Below are 10,101 nucleotides of genomic sequence, written 5' to 3'. Positions count from 1 at the left end.
TCTCCAAATCCTGATACATCACTTGAGCTGGTGCAATCCTTTCCTCCAGGTGTGCCATCTCAGCTCACCAACAGTGAAAACTTTAACAACTGCCTTTTTTGTGACAGGAGCTAAAGTGCTCTGGCTACCTCTAGTTATGTCATTCTCATGCTAGAGGTGTGCAGTGACCCAGTGCCAAAATCTCATCTTAGCATTTGTTTTCTCTGACCACTTCTGATACCAGGTTGAGTTTTATCGGAAGCAGAGAGGGAGCCTTGAACCTTGTCCTGTAGAGTTGTCCCAGATGGGGATGAAGGGTGAGGCCTTAAACCACAGCATTTAATTCAGTCACTGGTCTAAGGCTCCCCTGGAAGAGCACGGCAGTTTGCCTCTGTTGAGATCATTCAAAAGATATCTGTGAGCTGAGGACAATCTTCTGCCTGTACTGTAAGCAGCTGGAAGGGGAGATCAGGGCGGTGCCTCACCTTGTCTACTGAAAATAGCAAATGAAAAGTTCTTTGGATTTATCTTTATATAATCAATCAACTGAGCCTTTATTAAGATTATAAAACAAAATAAAAATATTTTAAGCCTTGAAAATGAAATGATAAATGTATCATCAAGAGGGACTTGGATGAAGAGGAAGCAAAGGGTGGAAAAAGATATGAGATCTCACACCCTCAGGTGCCATGATGTAGAGTCATGATACGACTGTATTAAGATGTAGAATATGAAGTTTTAAAAATGAACATACTAAAATAGTAGCAATATAATTATAAAAATGAAAGAAAGAAGGCTGAATGGAATTGTGTAAACAAGTGAACTTGTGGTTTTTTGGAATGGGGTATCAGTGTATAGGCTGCCTTAAGTGATAAGGCAAAGTCAAGTCAGCAGCACATGATTTGCAGCTCTGGAACCAACCAACACACACACGTACAATAGAAGCTTTTAAAAAATTAGTTTTTGAGGAGTTACTGGAAGAGAATATTGGTAGGACAGGAGATCAATTCTTTTCATACTTTCTGTTTACATCTATCTTGCTTGTGTTTTTGAAACAAAGTGTCCATCAATGATGAATGGATAAAGAAGATGTGGTATCTGTCTATATATATATTTATTTATATATATATATATATATGTATGTATATTTATACAATGGATGTATATCTACAAGGTGTGTGTATACATATAAACACAATAGAATATTATTTAACCCTTAGAAAGAAGAAAATCCTGACATTTGAGACAACATGGATGGACCTTGAAGGCATTAAGTGAAATAAGTCATACAGAGAAAGACAAATACTGCGTAATCTCACTATGTGTAATCTAAAACTGCCAGACTTGTAGAAACAGAAACTAGAATGGTAGTTCCATGGGTGAGGGGATGGGGGAAATGGGGAGACGTTGGTCCAAGAGCACAAACTAACAGTTATAAGATGAATAAGTTCTGGAGAGCTAATGTGCAGCATGGTGATTATACCTAATAAGTAGTATTATGTACTCGAAAATTGCTGAGGGAATAAATCTTAAATGTTCTTACCACAAAAAAGAAATAAATACGTGATACGACAGATCTAACTCTAATATTGGTAATCATTTTGCAATATATAAGTGTATCAAATCAAGACATTGTACACCTTAAACGTACACAAAGTTATATGTCAATTACATCTCAATAAAGCTGGAAAAAATAAAACAATATATCAATATATACGTTAAAAATGAAGCAATAATTCTGGTTTTTTGAAAGAATGTTGGTAATTGTGTAAAATAATTTATTAAGGATTTAGTGTTTATAATATTGCTAGAGGCTATGAGGAATCTGATCAACATACAAAGTTAATTTGTACTTAATTCCTCTTTATGTTGAATATGTAATCTCAATGTTAAGAAGCAAGTCAGAAAAAATTATATACACAAACCCACAAAATATTGGGGGTCATAGTACGGATTACTTAATCTGGAGGGGTTTACAATGACTCTTTCAGCCTTTATTTGCATTCTATCCTCATCCACAGGTGCTTCTCAACACATTGCATCTCTTGTATTCCTTCCACTCCTTCTCTTTCTAGAGGTTTAAAAGTAAATGTAATATCGCAAGTTAAGTAAAACAATTTCTAAAGCGTCAACTCCAGTGAATAGGATGCCTTTATGTCTATAAAAAGAATCTTACAGGTCAGAAAATTTGTCACTTCAATCCTCACCAATTAAAAGTAATGATAAAGGTAAAAATTTTTTAGGTGTAAATGTAATCTCTGCAGTAGGATCCTGTCTTTCCAGAATTAATGGCTTTATGATAGTTAAGTATCTGATTTTAACTTTTTCTTCCTGAATTGTTTCTTTTTCAACTAATGAACTTGAATTCCTTTTGATGTAAGTTTAACACATGATTATATCACACAGAACTTTCTACTACATATGAACTGCTGCTATGGAATAGGCGGCAAAAAGCCAGAAAGTTAGAAAAGGCATGCAGAAATAGTCCACAAATGCTTTGTGAATAAAGCCCATAATCTTGGTTACTAGCTATACCATCTGTTCTCTAGTCGTGCATTTTTTTCTCCAAAAAATATGTGATATGAAACCTCCTAGAAGAAATATTAAGAAAGCACACAAAATAAGCATGTTCTTTTTCATTTTTTTAAGATTTTGGGGGCCGGTCCTGTGGCCGAGTGGTTAAGTTCAGCGCTCCACTTTGACAGCCTGAGGTTTGCTGGTTTGGATCCAGGGTATGAACCTACACACTGCTCATCAAGCCATGCTGCGGTGGCATCCCACATAGAAGAATTAGAATGACCTACAACTAGGATATACAACTATGTACTGGGGGTTTGGGGAGGAAAAAAAAAAAAGGAAGATTGGCAAGAGATGTTTCCTCACTAAGAAAAAAAGAAATGATTTTGTTTTCGTCTGGAAACACAGGGCAGAATGAGTTGAGGACAGAATACAAAGTCAATATTTGAAAGTAAAAGGAAATAAAATAAAAGTGAATTCTGAAAGAGACCAGCAAAATTGAGCAGGAATTCACTTGCATTAGTGAATCAATATTTCAAAAATAAGAAATAAAATCATGAAGCAAATCTGAGATAAATTGTGGTGATGCAAGTTACTTTCCTTGAAAGAGTAAATTTTCCCTTGGATATAAGAATACAGTAGATCAATGTTCAGTTTAGATGCTTCACTGTAACTTAATGACTCTGAAATAATAAAAAGTTTTTTCTTGGGGAGTGGACCACTGACCAATAACTTGTAGGCTGTGCCTTCCCCTTGTGCTTATGAATAGACACCAACACCTTTTTATAACTACTACTTAACGGAAAGCCAGGAGAGGGACTCTAGATTGGTAGAACAATGGCTAGCCAAGAAATAGAACTAGCGTGAGATGCAGTAAGGGTCCTCCCTCATGCTAGCTGGCAGATATTGTCAACAAACCATCAAACTCAAATAAGGCTCACATACACAATGTAAGCAAAATATGATAGGTCCACATTCTAGATTGATTTTTTTAATTAAATTGGGTTTAGAATAGAATAGAAAAGAAGAATAGAAATTCCAAAACTGTAAGAGTTCCGTAGAGCCCTCTAGATGACTGGATAGCTCCAAAAGTTTGTTGTAGAACCGTAGGAAAATGAACTGAATGCTTTCATCATAATCACTTTAAGTTTATCAAACTAATCCTGACTCTCGTTGGATGGTATGACTAAAAAGGACCTTATATTGTTGTGTTAGCGTATTTCTTAGAAGACCAAAATATCATTGTCATCTTCTCTGGAACATTCTGCTATTGGTCAAAAAAGACAGGCATAATTCCTGGGATAATTTGGAAACTATTAAATTTTAAAGTTTCAACAGTCATGGATTGGTGACTTATCGCATCATCATGCAATTCATCCACTGTGGAATTCACTGGGATGAAGGTTCTGTCTGGAATTTCTGGCTTGACATTTACCTGTTTATTAATCTGATTGAATTCCCATTACTGTTATACTACAAAATAAGGAGATATAGTGACACCTATATTTTTACAGAAATTGGACTATGCTGATATCACGATGTCTTTTACACAGTTACTTCTTCAGGTTCCATTTCAACATTAACATTTGAATTGGATATATATAAATAAAGTAATATATATATTATTATGCATATAATGTATATGTGTGAATAATGTACATATTCATTGTTGTCCAATAAATGAAAGAATGTTTTCTATGTTGTGCGTCATTTGTACTGTTGTCACAATCATATTTTTAAACTAGTTATACTCAGCAAAAGATAAAACGTCTCACAGTTATGCTTAAAATATTAACAAATTTTGTTAATTTAATTGACATTAAACAATTAACAATCATTCTCTTCTTATAAAAGTACGCATTGAGCATCATGACTCGAACTCTTTGGTCTCTGAATAACATGGGTCCCAAGATAGGAAACAATTTGCCAAATGTCTGTAACAGAAATAACAGAGGCAAAAATGCCTATATTTAAAAAAAATATATTGTTTGGATTCTATTAATTTCATACTAGGCCATCTAAGGTTAATTACCGGAAGTATGAAAACTCAAAAACATAAAATTCAAGTAAATAGCTCACGCCTACCTCTTACTTTTTCTCTGTTAATAGTAATAAATCACTGGAAACAATGGTCACGTGTATTTTAGATCACCTTGTAGTTTACAATGAGTTTCTGACCCACTGCCCAGTCGTTAATGATGCTGATCCCATCTGTGCTAGTTATGTAGAATATTTTCACATTGCAGATGTCTAATTAGGCTAATATCGAAAAGTGAATTAAAAGAGAAACTTTCTTTAATTTGCATTTAAATTAGGACAATGAACTATGTCTTTTTGCAGGGAACTATTGTTCTCTATGTAACATTGAGTAAGTTACTAAACCTTAATGTACCTCAATTTGCTCAAATGTATTAGAGCAATTTTTAGAGGATAAAATAAATTTAAATAAACAATTCTCAGCTCATAGTAATAAATATTCATTAATTATTTATAAATGTTGAAAACCTTCATTGTTCTATGTGGCTATTTATTCATTGTATGCTTTATAATTCAAGTTATATGGACTTTCATTCTTTATGGAAGTATTTCCTCCATCTATATAACTCAAATTCATTTTTTTCTTGGCTGCACATTCTTTCTTTTTTTAAGTGTATCATAATTCACTGAAATATTGACAGATTGATAGGTACTCATGTTTCCTTTTCATTTCTTCTCTGAGCAATGCTGTGGTACCTAACTTTGTACATGTATTATTTCTATAGAATTAATCCTATGAAATAGATTGTCAGAAACGGGAAGGATAGCTCCAGACTCTATATGTATTTTAATAGAAGTCACCATTTTGCTCTTAAAATTGCTGTAAGTATTTACATTTCCATCTGTTATATATAAGATAAATTTTCTCTGATTCTTCATCTATACTAGGTATTATCTCAATTTTTAAATAGTTGTCTTATGGGTATAACATGTTTGTTCAATGTTATTTTAACTTCCATATTTTGACTACTGATTTGTTTAGTGACTTTTTATACGCTTAATCACCATTTGGGTTTGTTCCTCTGTGAATTGCTTCTTCATATTATTTCCACGTTTTCTCACTTTTGTACTTTTTTTTCTGACATCAAATTATTTTTCTCCTGTACTTTGAGATGTTTCTTTCCATTTGATGTTTTAGGCCCAAAATTCTAGTCTTAACAGTGATTATGTCTTCTTCAATTCATTTATTAAGTTGTTCATTTGGGAAATCATACCTTTTATTTTTCCCAGTTCTAAAATGAGTGCTTTCCATGTTTGTAGGCTGCATTTGAATCTATCGATCTCTTTTTTGGTCATTATTCAAGTTGCTGCCTGTCAACACCATTAGCTATTTTCCTTGCCCTATACTAATTTTGTTTTAACTGCTACTCTTGTTATCTAGAATACTTAAATTTATTGTTATTAATGTATTTTTTTATTGTTTCTTGGGTCTCAGGTTTAGTTGATGCATCACCACCTGCTGTGAGCAGATGACATGAAAGCATTCTCCACCCCTGTGGGGCAGGGTGCAGCATCAGGTAAGCATCCTTTCACCTACTGAGTCACTAGAGGTGCACACCTGGGCCTCCTCACTCTTAAGGCCTCAGAGTTGAGGAGGCCCAACCCACTTTTTCATGTTCCCTCTATCCTCACTGTGTTCACATTTCATATATGTGTCAAAGGATGCTAAAGGGCCAAGACTTTTCTAGGCTATGCTGGTCCTAGCATTCACCCAGAGCTTTAGCTCATTCCATAATGTCGTGAGACGTCCACAGAGTTCTAGACAGGCAGAGAAATTACAAAGTTCACAGTGAAAGGGAGAAAGCCGAATTCAGCTCTCAGTCTTTCTAGAATTTTTCATGCCCATATTTTCTTTCAAAGATTAAATATTTAATTATTTAGATTAGCTCATAGTTACTTGAATATGTTGACATCTTTAAAATATTTCATTCAAAATTGCTTTCAGCATATAAATACAAAGTGAGAATAACCGACTTTAAAATAGATTACCAGTATAGTTATAGTAGGTAAATGCTATTTTGTCTCAATGAAATGCAAATGAATTTTTAATCCTCTTCCTCTCTGTGTATTCCTTGCTACTGTATTCTAACTTGTCAATCATAATCAAAAAGAGAAGAAATACAGAAGCGAGATGAATATAAACCTTGATATTTATCTTTTTTATGTAACTTTCAGCAAGCAAAAGCCTATCAGCATTAAAAAGTTCTCCTTAAAATATAACTTGTCCTGAGAATTTACACAGGAGGGAAAATTCTGAGTGATGTATTGTACAGTGTCTCACTCCAACAACAGATTGAGGAGTGATATAAGTGATCCCCACTGTAAATCTCAACAAATACTTATCTTCAGAATACATATTTTTCTTTTTTCAAGTTTATAGTCTACAAGTTTTTCAAGATTCAGAGTAGTCTAAAGTCTTATAAACAAATCTAAACATCATCTAGTTTTACTCTTTCAGAAGTGCTTTCAAAGAGAATGATGAAAATTTTATTTTCCCTTTAAAAGCTTTGGGGTAGAATTGATCATGTATAATTATAATTCACATTTCATTTATGCCCACTTTTAGACTAGAGTTTTCAAAGTATTAATGCTGGGCTTTAATATTGCATAGTAATGGTAGGATAGTAGGTAGATGGGCAGTTTTCTTATTACAAATAATGCACTTTATAATAGACAGTTTATTTTTATGTCTATGGAATGGTTGTCTTATACTTTGAATAAATCATATATTATGGGCTCATTATTCCAGGCCCAAGGGCCACCTATCCGAAACTTTAATTGTAACCATATTAGCTTCTGGATAATTTCTACTATTAATAGCATTGTAAGGAAAATATAGCGGCCACTTTAGAAAATTAGATACCACATTAAAAGCTACAATGAGTTACGATGTTACAAATGATGACATGAAACAAAACTTGATACATTGTTCCTTCTGCCTAACATAAATAAACTTTGGTCTATATTTCTAACAAAAAAATGAGAGAAAGAAGAAAAAGAAAAAGAAATTGGAGGAAGAGGAGGGGCAAGAAGAGGAAGAAAAAGCAGAAGAGGAGGAGGAGAAAGAGAAGGAGGAAGGAAAACAAAAATAAAAATTACAAAACCAAAAAAGCCTTTCAGACTGGTACTTTATAGAATAGATCTATATACTGCTTACATGAAAAATGAAAACTAAGAAAATGCTAAGTCATCACATTGATGAAAAAATTTGAAAAACAAGTAGTTTGGTTTAACAGGTTTTAACACAAATAGTGTTTTCAAATTTTCGGATTTTGACAGTCTTGTTATATCAAAACTGGAATCTGAATCATCTGAAACTGTTTTGGCCTCAAGGCATATTTGTGAGGAGCATAGGGGATTCATCCATTCTCTAGCAGGGTGCTATTATATGTTATCTCAGTTAATATTTGGAATCACTCTTTCAATTACATAGGATTTCCATTTCACAAAGGAGGAAACTGGCGAGGCACATTCGACATTATACATTCAGGAAGAGGTGAATCTGGATTTGAAGCCTGGTATTACTGAATCCAAAGACACTTTATTTCATTTCACCATCTCCCTTATGCATCTGCTTATATTTTCTTAATAAATAGGTGATAAATTGAAGAGGAGTTAGGCTAATTTGGATAATATTAAACATACGCGATTTAATAGGACAAGATTAACATTATTTAGGCAATGTTCACAGAACCAGTAAATGTAAAGAAAACAAAATCAGCAAGATCAGTAGTTCAATTTCAACATAATCCTTCAGATAATTTTCTAACATTTGATCAAATGAAGCCTGATTACTCCCAATTTGAATGTGAATTATATTTTTTAAAAAATAGATATTTCTTTACTGATTATTAAATTCATATGAATGTCACAATGTTACATTCTCTGCCATAGCAACTTTTTCCTATTGAAATTGAAAACAACCTCATTGAAATCACTATCTATTTTAAAAGAAATTAAAGTTTTTAATTGATTGATTGGGAGTATGACAATTGCACAGATCTCAACTTTTCAAACTCTTCATTTTATGGCAAAGTATCATCATCTGTGTATGTAAGATTGCACTTTTGTTGGAATTTATTTCATTTCAGTTTCCTCCTTTGTCCACTTCCCCCGGTCACATCGAAAGCTCCATAAAGTTCACAGTGGGCACTTATTCTAATATGTTTGATGGATGTCCTTAGATAATGATTTGTCCTGATAAAATGCATAATGCTTTCTTATTTGTCTCAATTTCAAAATTATAACAATAATAGCGTGCTATGTACCTTGTCTGTTTTGTTTCCTATTTTTTATTAAGAAAACTATATTTCAATGTTCATTTATTGTTTCAGTTTCATCTTATTTGTGGTTTCTAAATTCATGACATTGAGGAGCATTCTAACCACAATATCTAACTCATCTGTTATCCTAAAGATGATGGCACAGGCTGACTCTAACTCTCCACCACAAGCACATTCAATATGCAAATATCATATGGTCCTTTATGGATCTGTTCCACAAACCAGAGAAATGTTCTGGTTTATATAAACAAGGCATGGAATTGCTGGACTAAAGGAAATACAGACATTCAATTTTGCTAAACCCCATCCGATGGCTTTTTAGAAAGATTAATATTTTACTTTCACCTTCACATAGTAGTTTTGTTGTATATAATATGTGGGAAGAGAAGCAGGCTTAGTTACCTGTTATCTTGGAGGTTGCCTGGCCAGAAACTGTCTTGCATCTGGGTCCTGCCTTCACCCCAGAGGCACAGGGTGTACCCAATCACAACTTCCCTAGGGACTCAGGGCTGCCTCTCCACAGTAGGAAGGTCTGCCACTTTCCACAGGCCCTGATGATCTCCAGAGGTTGAGCAGCTATTTTCCCAGTGATTGCTTTAAATTGCTGTCACCTAATGTCAAGCAGCCATGCCACAAAAAGAGATAACAATAGGAGATTGCATCTAGTGCATCCAATCAGCATTAGACCAAGTAATCCACAAGTTATCAGGAAATCAGAGAAACAGGTACCTGTTACCCCTTATGCCTGTGAGATTTAGCAAGCACCAAGCAATGTAGCTGGTGTTTACCTTGATCCCAGAATACAGAAGTAGTTTTCTTCAACATCCGTAAAATATTACTCCATTGTCTGCCTGCAATCACCTGTTTTGGAGGATAATTTGATTCTTCACTTTTGGTGGTGGTTGTTAAGTGATAAGCTTTTTCTCTCTTTAAGCTTTTACAATATTCTCTTTATTTTGCTTTTCTAAATTTCATGACAACATAGAGATATTTAGAATATTTTGTTTACTCATGGTTTTGTTAAATTTCACTATAAGGTGTCAAGGTGTGACATTTTCTTTATCCATCCTGTTTGGCACTCTATATTTCCAATGGATGTTTTTCACCTTTCTTTATTTTAGGAAATTTTTAGTCATTATATTTTCAAATATTTCCTCATTTCCAATTATTTTTTGTTTCCTTTCTTTCTGGGAATCCTATAAGAGGATCTACCTAAAGATATTTATATAGCCACTCCTGCATTTTATTGTTTGTATCGGTATTTTTTCCCATCCTTCTACTTTCT

This window comes from Equus przewalskii, chromosome 18, assembly GCF_037783145.1.
Source record: "Equus przewalskii isolate Varuska chromosome 18, EquPr2, whole genome shotgun sequence".
Classification (NCBI taxonomy): Eukaryota; Metazoa; Chordata; class Mammalia; order Perissodactyla; family Equidae; genus Equus; species Equus przewalskii.
The sequence above is the reverse complement of the archived record's forward strand: the minus strand, read 5'-3'. Positions refer to the sequence as shown.